Raw genomic sequence first — 10,696 nt, 5'->3', positions numbered from 1 at the left:
AGAGAGAGGAGGGGAGGGAGGGAGAGGATAGGAGAGAAGAGGAGGGGAGGAGAGGAGAGAGAGAGGAGGGGAGGGGAGGGGAGAGGGGAGAGGAGAGGAGAGGAGAGGAGAGGGAGAGAGAGGAGGGAAAGGAGAGGAGAGGAGAGGAGAGAGAGGAGGAGAGGAGAATCCACACCTACGTACACGCTCAGAGGAGAGGAGAGGAGAGGAGAGGAGAGGAGAGGAGAGGAGAGAGGAGGAGAGGAGAATCCACACCTACGTACACGCTCAGAGGAGAGGAGAGGAGAGGAGAGGAGGGGAGGGGAGAGGCGAGGAGAGGAGAGGAGAGGGAGAGGAGAATCCACACCTACGTACACGCTCAGAGGAGAGGAGAGGAGGGGAGGAGAGGAGGAGAGGAGAGGAGGGGAGAGGAGAGGAGAATCCACACCTACGTACACGCTCAGAGGAGAGGAGAGGAGAGGAGAGGGGGAGGGAGGGAGAGGAGAGGAGAGGAGAGGAGAGGAGAGGAGAGGAGAGGAGAATCCACACCTACGTACACGCTCAGAGGAGAGGAGAGGAGGGGGAGAGAGGGAGAGGAGAGGAGAGGAGAGGAGGGAGAGGAGAGGAGAGGAGAGGATAATCCACACCTACGTACACGCTCAGAGGAGAGGAGAGAGAGGAGGGGAGAGGAGAGGAGAGGAGAGGGAGGAGAGGAGAGGAGAGGAGAGGAGAGGAGGAGAGGAGAATCCACACCTACGTACACGCTCAGAGGAGAGGAGGGGGAGGGAGAGGAGAGGAGAGGAGAGGAGAGGGGAGAGGAGGAGAGGAGAGGGAGGAGAGGAGAGGAGAGGGAGGGAGGAGAATCCACACCTACGTACACGCTCAGAGGGAGAGGGGAGAGGAGAGGAGAGGAGAGGAGAATCCACACCTACGTACACGCTCAGGGGAGAGGAGAGGAGAGGAGAGGAGGGGAGAGGAGAGGAGAGGAGAGGAGGGAGAGGAGAGGAGAAGAGGAGAGGAGAGGAGGGCTCAGGAGGAGAGAGGAGAGGAGAGGGAGGAGGAGAGGAGGAGAGGAGGAGGAGGAGGAGAGGAGAGGAGAGGAGAATCCACACCTACGTACACGCTCAGAGAGGAGAGAAGAGGAGGGGAGAGGAGAGGAGAGGAGAGGAGAGGAGAGGAGAGGAGGGAGAGGAGAGGAGGAGAGAGGAGAGGAGAGGAGAGGAGACGCTCAGAGAGAGAGAGAGGAGGAGAGGAGAGGGAGGAGAGGAGAGGAGAGGGAGAGGAGAATCCACACTGCAGCCAACACTTTGCGGCAGGAAGTAGAAATGGGGAAAAAAATCTGTTTCGTTCTATATCTCCCTCTCTCCCTACTCGTCCTCTCTCTCTATTTCCCTCCTCATTCTGTCTCCCTCCTCCTCCTCTCTCCCTTCACCTCTTCCTCCTCCTCCTCTGTCTCTCTCCCTCCTCCTCGTCCTCTGTCTCTCTCTCCCTCTCATTCCCTCTCTCCCTCTCATTCTCTCTCTCTCTCTCCCTCCTGTCTCTCTATCTCCCTCCTCTATCTCTATCTCCCTCCTCCTCTGTCTCCCTCCCTCCTCCTCCATCTCTCTCCCTCCTCCTCCGTCTCTCTCCCTCCTCCTCCGTCTCTCTCCCTCTCATTCTCTCTCTCTTCCCCTCTCATCCTCTCTCTCTCCATTTCTCTCTCTCTCCCTCCTCATTCTGTCTCCCTCCTCCTCCGTCTCTCTCCCTCTTATTCTCTCTCTCTTCCCCTCTCATCCTCTCTCTCTCCATTTCTCTCTCTCTCCCTCCTCATTCTGTCTCCCTCCTCCTCCTCTCTCCTACCCTCCTCTGTCTCTCTCCCTCTATTTCTCTCTCGCATTTTCTCTCATTCTCTCTCTCTCCCTCTCATTCTCTCGCTCTCTCCTTTTCTCTCTCCCTCTCTATCATTCTCTCTCTCCCTCTTATTTTCTCCCTCACTCTCCCTCATTCTCTGTCTCTCTCCTCATTCTCTGTGTCTCTCTCCTCATTCTCTGTCTCTCTCCTCATTCTCTGTCTCTCTCCTCATTCTCTGTCTCTCTCCCTCATTCTCCGTCTCTCTCCTCATTCTCTGTCTCTCTCCTCATTCTCTGTCTCTCTCCTCATTCTCTGTTTCTCTCTCCCTCCTCATTCTCTGTATCTCTCCCTCATTCTCTGTCTCTCTCTCTCCTCATTCTCTGTCTCTCTCCCTCATTCTCTGTCTCTCTCTCTCCTCTTTCTCTGTCTCTCTCCTCATTCTCTGTCTCTCTCCTCATTCTCTGTCTCTCTCCTCATTCTCTGTTTCTCTCTCCTCATTCTCTCTTTCTCTCTCTCCTCATTCTCTGTCTCTCTCCTCATTCTCTGTCTCTCTCCTCATTCTCTGTCTCTCTCTCTCCTCATTCTCTGTCTCTCTCCTCATTCTCTGTCTCTCTCCCTCATTCTCTGTCTCTCTCCCTCATTCTCTGTCTCTCTCCCTCATTCTCTGTCTCTCTCCCTCATTCTCTGTCTCTCTCCCTCATTCTCTGTCTCTCTCCTCATTCTCTGTCTCTCTCCTCATTCTCTGTCTCTCTCTCCTCATTCTCTGTCTCTCTCCTCATTCTCTGTCTCTCTCCTCATTCTCTGTCTCTCTCCCTCATTCTCTGTCTCTCTCCCTCATTCTCTGTCTCTCTCCTCATTCTCTGTCTCTCTCCTCATTCTCTGTCTCTCTCTCTCCTCATTCTCTGTCTCTCTCCTCATTCTCTGTCTCTCTCCTCATTCTCTGTCTCTCTCCCTCATTCTCTGTCTCTCTCCCTCATTCTCTGTCTCTCTCCCTCATTCTCTGTCTCTCTCCTCATTCTCTGTCTCTCTCCTCATTCTCTGTCTCTCTCCTCATTCTCTGTCTCTCTCCCTCATTCTCTGTCTCTCTCCCTCATTCTCTGTCTCTCTCCCTCATTCTCTGTCTCTCTCCCTCATTCTCTGTCTCTCTCCCTCATTCTCTGTCTCTCTCCTCATTCTCTCTCTCTCACTCCTCATTCTCCCTCTCTCCCTCCTCATTCTCTGTCTCTCTCCCTCATTCTCTGTCTCTCTCCCTCATTCTCTGTCTCTCTCCTCATTCTCTGTCTCTCTCCCTCATTCTCTGTCTCTCTCCCTCATTCTCTGTCTCTCTCCTCATTCTCTGTCTCTCTCCCTCATTCTCTGTCTCTCTCCCTCATTCTCTGTCTCTCTCCCTCATTCTCTGTCTCTCTCCCTCATTCTCTGTCTCTCTCCCTCATTCTCTGTCTCTCTCCTCATTCTCTCTCTCTCCTCATTCTCCCTCTCTCCCTCCTCATTCTCTGTATCTCTCTCTCTCCTCATTCTCTCTCTCTCCCTCCTCATTCTCTCTATCGCGCTCCTCATTCTCTGTCTCTCTCTCCCTCCTCATTCTCTGTCTCTCTCTCTCTCCCCCTCTCCCTATTCTCTTTTGCTATACTGTAACAGTGATACTACTGCAGATTGTTTATGCTGCTGCAACAGTGATATGTGATAATGCCATACAGGAGGGTCAAAATGATATATTGATTATAGATCACATACCAGACGAGGCCTCCAGTCTCTCCAACCGGCTGATCAACCAATCCAACGAGCCGGAGAACTGGGCACAATTCTTCCTGTTGCCCCTTATCAAGGCAGCTAGAGGACAAGAGGGAGGAGAGGAGAGGAGAGGAAGAGAGAGTGAAAGATTGAGAGAGGGATACAGTGACATTGTGAGAGAGATCAGGGGAGAAAGGGATGGAGAGGGATACAGAGAGTGAAGAGAGAGATCAGGGGAGAAAGGGATGGAGAGTGAAGAGAGAGATCAGGGGAGAAAGGGATGGAGAGTGATACAGAGAGTGAAGTGAGAGATCAGGGGAGAAAGGGATGGAGAGAGATACAGAGAGTGAAGAGAGAGATCAGGGGAGAGGGATACAGAGAGTGAAGTGAGAAGTCCAGAAAGGTGGACAGAGAGATCAAGAGAAGGAGAAACGTTACATGAGGGAACATACTTTAAAATCAGAACAGGTGCATTTTGACAAGCAGTATATTCCCTTCATTGGCTCCAGTACAGTCATTAGAATACATTACAGTGTGAGAGTAACAAGACAGCCGGAGACACATCTAGCTTCAGGAGCAGCATCTGGAGCTTCTAGAGGGCTGAGGGAGCAACGAGGCAGCCGGAGACACATCTAGCTTCAGGAGCAGCATCTGGAGCTTCTAGAGGGCTGAGGGAGCAACGAGGCAGCATGGAACCATTATCATCAGTTAGGGCTGAGGGAGCAACGAGGCAGCCGGAGACACATCTAGCTTCAGGAGCAGCATCTGGAGCTTCTAGAGGGCTGAGGGAGCAACGAGGCAGCCGGAGACACATCTAGCTTCAGGAGCAGCATCTGGAGCTTCTAGAGGGCTGAGGGAGCAACAAGACAGCCGGAGACACATCTAGCTTCAGGAGCAGCATCTGGAGCTTCTAGAGGGCTGAGGGAGCAACGAGGCAGCATGGAACCATTAGCATCAGTTAGGGCTGAGGGAGCAACAAGACAGCCGGAGACACATCTAGCTTCAGGAGCAGCATCTGGAGCTTCTAGAGGGCTGAGGGAGCAACGAGGCAGCCGGAGACACATCTAGCTTCAGGAGCAGCATCTGGAGCTTCTAGAGGGCTGAGGGAGCAACGAGGCAGCCGGAGACACATCTAGCTTCAGGAGCAGCATCTGGAGCTTCTAGAGGGCTGAGGGAGCAACGAGGCAGCATGGAACCATTAGCATCAGTTAGGGCTGAGGGAGCAACAAGACAGCCGGAGACACATCTAGCTTCAGGAGCAGCATCTGGAGCTTCTAGAGGGCTGAGGGAGCAACGAGGCAGCATGGAACCATTATCATCAGTTAGGGCTGAGGGCTGAGGGAGCAACGAGGCAGCATGGAACCATTATCATCAGTTAGGGCTGAGGGAGCAACGAGGCATCATGGAACCATTATCATCAGTTAGGGCTGAGGGAGCAACGAGGCAGCATGGAACCATTATCATCAGTTAGGGCTGAGGGAGCAACGAGGCATCATGGAACCATTATCATCAGTTAGGGCTGAGGGAGCAACGAGGCAGCATGGAACCATTATCATCAGTTAGGGCTGAGGGAGCAACGAGGCATCATGGAACCATTATCATCAGTTAGGGCTGAGGGAGCAACGAGGCATCATGGAACCATTATCATCAGTTAGGGCTGAGGGCTGAGGGAGCAACGAGGCAGCATGGAACCATTATCATCAGTTAGGGCTGAGGGCTGAGGGAGCAACGAGGCATCATGGAACCATTAGCATCAGTTAGGGCTGAGGGAGCAACGAGGCAGCATGGAACCATTAGCATCAGTTAGGGCTGAGGGAGCGACGAGGCAGCATGGAACCATTAGCATCAGTTAGGGCTGAGGGAGCAACGAGGCAGCATGGAACCATTAGCATCAGTTAAGGCTGAGAGAGCAACGAGGCAGCAACGAGGCAGCATGGAACCATTATCATCAGCTAGGGCTGAGGGAGCAACGAGGCAGCATGGAACCATTAGCATCAGTTAGGGCTGAGAGAGCAACGAGGCAGCAACGAGGCAGCATGGAACCATTATCATCAGTTAAGGCTGAGGGAGCAACGAGGCAGCATGGAACCATTAGCATCAGTTAGGGCTGAGGGAGCAACGAGTCAGCATGGAACCATTAGCATCAGTTAGGGCTGAGGGAGCAACGAGGCAGCATGGAACCATTAGCATCAGTTAGGGCTGAGAGAGCAACGAGGCAGCAACGAGGCAGCATGGAACCATTATCATCAGTAAAGGCTGAGGGAGCAACGAGGCAGCATGGAACCATTAGCATCAGTTAGGGCTGAGAGAGCAACGAGGCAGCAACGAGGCAGCATGGAACCATTATCATCAGTAAAGGCTGAGGGAGCAACGAGGCAGCATGGAACCATTAGCATCAGTTAGGGCTGAGGGAGCAACGAGGCAGTATGGAACCATTAGCATCAGTTAGGGCTGAGGGAGCAACGAGGCAGCATGGAACCATTAGCATCAGTTAGGGCTGAGGGAGCAACGAGGCAGCATGGAACCATTAGCATCAGTTAGGGCTGAGGGAGCAACGAGGCAGCATGGAACCATTAGCATCAGTTAGGGCTGAGGGCTGAGGGAGCAATGAGGCAGCATGGAACCATTAGCATCAGTTAGGGCTGAGGGAGCAACGAGGCAGCATGGAACCATTAGCATCAGTTAGGGCTGAGGGAGCAACGAGGCAGCATGGAACCATTAGCATCAGTTAGGGCTGAGGGCTGAGGGAGCAACGAGGAGGCAGCACATGGCAGAAGGCCAGCTGCCGCTTTAAGCAGCAGTCAGTCAGCCAGTCAGTTAATCAGCCAGTCAGTTAATCAGCCAGTCAGTTAATCAACCAGTCAGTTAATCAGCCAGTCAGTTAATCAGCCAGTCAGTTAATCAGCCAGTCAGTTAATCAGCCAGTCAGTTTATCAGCCAGTCAGTTAATCAGCCAGTCAGTTAATCAGCCAGTCAGTTAATCAGCCAGTCAGTTAATCAACCAGTCAGTTAATCAGCCAGTCAGTTAATCAGCCAGTCAGTTAATCAGCCAGTCAGTTAATCAACCAGTCAGTTAATCAGCCAGTCAGTTAATCAGCCAGTCAGTTAATCAGCCAGTCAGTTAATCAGCCAGTCAGTTTATCAACCAGTCAGTTAATCAGCCAGTCAGTTAATCAGCCAGTCAGTTAATCAGCCAGTCAGTTAATCAGCCAGTCAGTTAATCAGCCAGTCAGTTAATCAGCCAGTCAGTTAATCAGCCAGTCAGTTAATCAGCCAGTCAGTTAATCAGCCAGTCAGTTAATCAGCCAGTCAGTTAATCAGCCAGTCAGTTAATCAGCCAGTCAGTTAATCAGCCAGTCAGTTAATCAGCCAGTCAGTTAATCAGCCAGTCAGTTAATCAGCCAGTCAGTTAATCAGCCAGTCAGTTTATCAGCCAGTCAGTTAATCAGCCAGTCAGTTAATCAGCCAGTCAGTTAATCAGCCAGTCAGTTAATCAGCCAGTCAGTTAATCAGCCAGTCAGTTAATCAGCCAGTCAGTTAATCAGCCAGTCAGTTAATCAGCCAGTCAGTTTATCAACCAGTCAGTTAATCAACCAGTCAGTTAATCAGCCAGTCAGTTAATCAGCCAGTCAGTTAATCAGCCAGTCAGTTAATCAGCCAGTCAGTTAATCAGCCAGTCAGTAAATCAGCCAGTCAGTTAATCAGCCAGTCAGTTAATCAACCAGTCAGTTAATCAGCCAGTCAGTTAATCAACCAGTCAGTTAATCAGCCAGTCAGTTAATCAGCCAGTCAGTTAATCAGCCAGTCAGTTAATCAGCCAGTCAGTTAATCAGACTGTCATTTAAGGATTTATGCTGTGCTGCTGTTGATAACTGACTGCATCAGTTAGCCCTCCTCTTCTCTACTCTCCTCCTCTCCTCCTCTCTCCTCTCCTCCCTCCTCTCCCTCGTCTCTCCATCCCTCCTCCTCCTCTCCTCCTCCTCTCCTCCTCTCCTCCCTTCTCCCTACTCTCCTCCTCTCTCCTCCCTCTCTCCCTCCTCCTCCCTCCTCTCCCTCGTCTCTCCATCCCTCCACTCCTCCTCCCTCCTCTCCTCTTCTCTACTCTCCTCCTCTCCTCCTCTCTCCTCTCCTCCCTCCTCTCCCTCGTCTCTCCATCCCTCCACTCCTCCTCCCTCCTCTCCTCTTCTCTACTCTCCTCCTCTCCTCCTCTCTCCTCTCCTCCCTCCTCTCCCTCCTCTCTCCTCTCCTCCTCTCTCCTCTCCTCCCTCCTCTCCCTCGTCTCTCCTCTCTCCATCCCTCTCCCTCTCCAGTGTAACCAGGCGATACATGTTAATGACTGGGGGGGGTCAGGCCCCCTGTGTAACCAGGCGATACATGTTAATGCTGGGGGTCAGGCCCCCTGTGTAACCTGGCGATACATGTTAATGCTGGGGGTCAGGCCCCTGTGTAACCTGACGATACATGTTAATGCTGGGGGTCAGGCCCCTGTGTAACCTGACGATACATGTTAATGCAGGGGGGGCTCAGGCCCCTGTGTAACCTGGCGATACATGTTAATGCTGGGGGGTCAGGCCCCCTGTGTAACCTGGCGATACATGTTAATGCTGGGGGGTCAGGCCCCTGTGTAACCTGACGATACATGTTAATGCTGGGGGTCAGGCCCCTGTGTAACCTGACGATACATGTTAATGTGGGGGGAGGGTCAGGCCCCTGTGTAACCTGGCGATACATGTTAATGCTGGGGGGTCAGGCCCCCTGTGTAACCTGGCGATACATGTTAATGCTGGGGGTCAGGCCCCTGTGTAACCTGGACGATACATGTTAATGCTGGGGGGTCAGGCCCCTGTGTAACCTGACGATACATGTTAATGCTGGGGGGTCAGGCCCCCTGTGTAACCTGACGATACATGTTAATGCTGGGGGTCAGGCCCCTGTGTAACCTGACGATACATGTTAATGTGGGGGGGTCAGGCCCCTGTGTAACCTGGCGATACATGTTAATGCTGGGGGGTCAGGCCCCCTGTGTAACCTGGCGATACATGTTAATGCTGGGGGGTCAGGCCCCTGTGTAACCTGACGATACATGTTAATGACTGGGGGGGGTCAGGCCCCTGTGTAACCTGACGATACATGTTAATGCTGGGGGTGGTCAGGCCCCTGTGTAACCTGACGATACATGTTAATGTGGGGGGTCAGGCCCCCTGTGTAACCTGACGATACATGTTAATGCTGGGGGGTCAGGCCCCTGTGTAACCTGACGATACATGTTAATGCTGGGGGGGTCAGGCCCCTGTGTAACCTGACGATACATGTTAATGCTGGGGGGTCAGGCCCCCTGTGTAACCTGGCGATACATGTTAATGCTGGGGGGTCAGGCCCCTGTGTAACCTGGCGATACATGTTAATGCTGGGGGGGGTCAGGCCCCCTGTGTAACCTGACGATACATGTTAATGCTGGGGGGTCAGGCCCCTGTGTAACCTGACGATACATGTTAATGCTGGGGGGTCAGGCCCCTGTGTAACCTGACGATACATGTTAATGCTGCCCCTGGGGGTCAGGCCCCCTGTGTAACCTGACGATACATGTTAATGCTGGGGGGTCAGGCCCCCTGTGTAACCTGGCGATACATGTTAATGCTGGGGGGTCAGGTCCCCTGTGTAACCTGGCGATACATGTTAATGCTGGGGGTCAGGCCCCTGTGTAACCTGGCGATACATGTTAATGCTGGGGGGTCAGGCCCCTGTGTAACCTGGCGATACATGTTAATGCTGGGGGTCAGGCCCCTGTGTAAACCTGGCGATACATGTTAATGAGTGGGGGGGGGGGTCAGGCCCCCTGTGTAACCTGGCGATACATGTTAATGAGTGGGGGTCAGGCCCCTGTGTAACCTGACGATACATGTTAATGCTGGGGGGTCAGGTAACCCCTGTATAACCTGTAACCGATACATGTTAATGACTGGGGGGGTCAGGCCCCTGTGTAACCTGGCGATACATGTTAATGACTGGGGGGTCAGGCCCCTGTGTAACCTGGACGATACATGTTAATGACTGGGGGGGTCAGGCCCCCTGTGTAACCTGGCGATACATGTTAATGCTGGGGGTCAGGCCCCTGTGTAACCTGACGATACATGTTAATGCTGGGGGGGTCAGGCCCCCTGTGTAACCTGGCGATACATGTTAATGCTGGGGGTCAGGCCCCCTGTGTAACCTGACGATACATGTTAATGCTGGGGGGTCAGGCCCCTGTGTAACCTGACGATACATGTTAATGCTGGGGGGTCAGGCCCCCTGTGTAACCTGGCGATACATGTTAATGCTGGGGGGTCAGGCCCCTGTGTAACCTGACGATACATGTTAATGCTGGGGGGTCAGGCCCCTGTGTAACCTGGCGATACATGTTAATGAGTGGGGGGTCAGGCCCCCTGTGTAACCTGACGATACATGTTAATGCTGGGAGGGTCAGGCCCCTGTGTAACCTGGACGATACATGTTAATGCTGGGGGTCAGGCCCCTGTGTAACCTGGCGATACATGTTAATGAGTGGGGGGTCAGGCCCCCTGTGTAACCTGACGATACATGTTAATGCTGGGGGTCAGGCCCCCTGTGTAACCTGGCGATACATGTTAATGCTGGGGGGTCAGGCCCCTGAGTAACCTGACGATACATGTTAATGCTGGGGGGTCAGGCCCCTGTGTAACCTGGCGATACATGTTAATGAGTGGGGGTCAGGCCCCTGTGTAACCTGACGATACATGTTAATGCTGGGGGGGTCAGGCCCCTGTGTAACCTGGCGATACATGTTAATGCTGGGGGGTCAGGCCCCTGTGTAACCTGACGATACATGTTAATGCTGGGGGGTCAGGCCCCTGTGTAACCTGACGATACATGTTAATGCTGGGGGTCAGGCCCCCTGTGTAACCTGACGATACATGTTAATGCTGGGGGGTCAGGCCCCTGTGTAACCTGACGATACATGTTAATGCTGGGGGGTCAGGCCCCTGTGTAACCTGACGATACATGTTAATGCTGGGGGGTCAGGCCCCTGTGTAACCTGACGATACATGTTAATGCTGTAACCTGGGGGGTCAGGCCCCCTGTGTAACCTGACGATACATGTTAATGACTGGGGGGTCAGGCCCCTGTGTAACCTGAC

General features: G+C 53.1%; 1 pseudogene; it reads right to left on the bottom strand.

The window, feature by feature from the left end:
* LOC135570070 (ryanodine receptor 2-like) overlaps positions 1 to 10,696 on the bottom strand; it is an 80,677-nt pseudogene that overhangs the window by 45,111 nt on the left and 24,870 nt on the right.

The sequence above is a fragment of the Oncorhynchus nerka genome, unplaced genomic scaffold (assembly GCF_034236695.1).
Source record: "Oncorhynchus nerka isolate Pitt River unplaced genomic scaffold, Oner_Uvic_2.0 unplaced_scaffold_1130, whole genome shotgun sequence".
NCBI lineage: Eukaryota > Metazoa > Chordata > Actinopteri > Salmoniformes > Salmonidae > Oncorhynchus > Oncorhynchus nerka.
The sequence above is the reverse complement of the archived record's forward strand: the minus strand, read 5'-3'. Positions and strand labels throughout refer to the sequence as shown.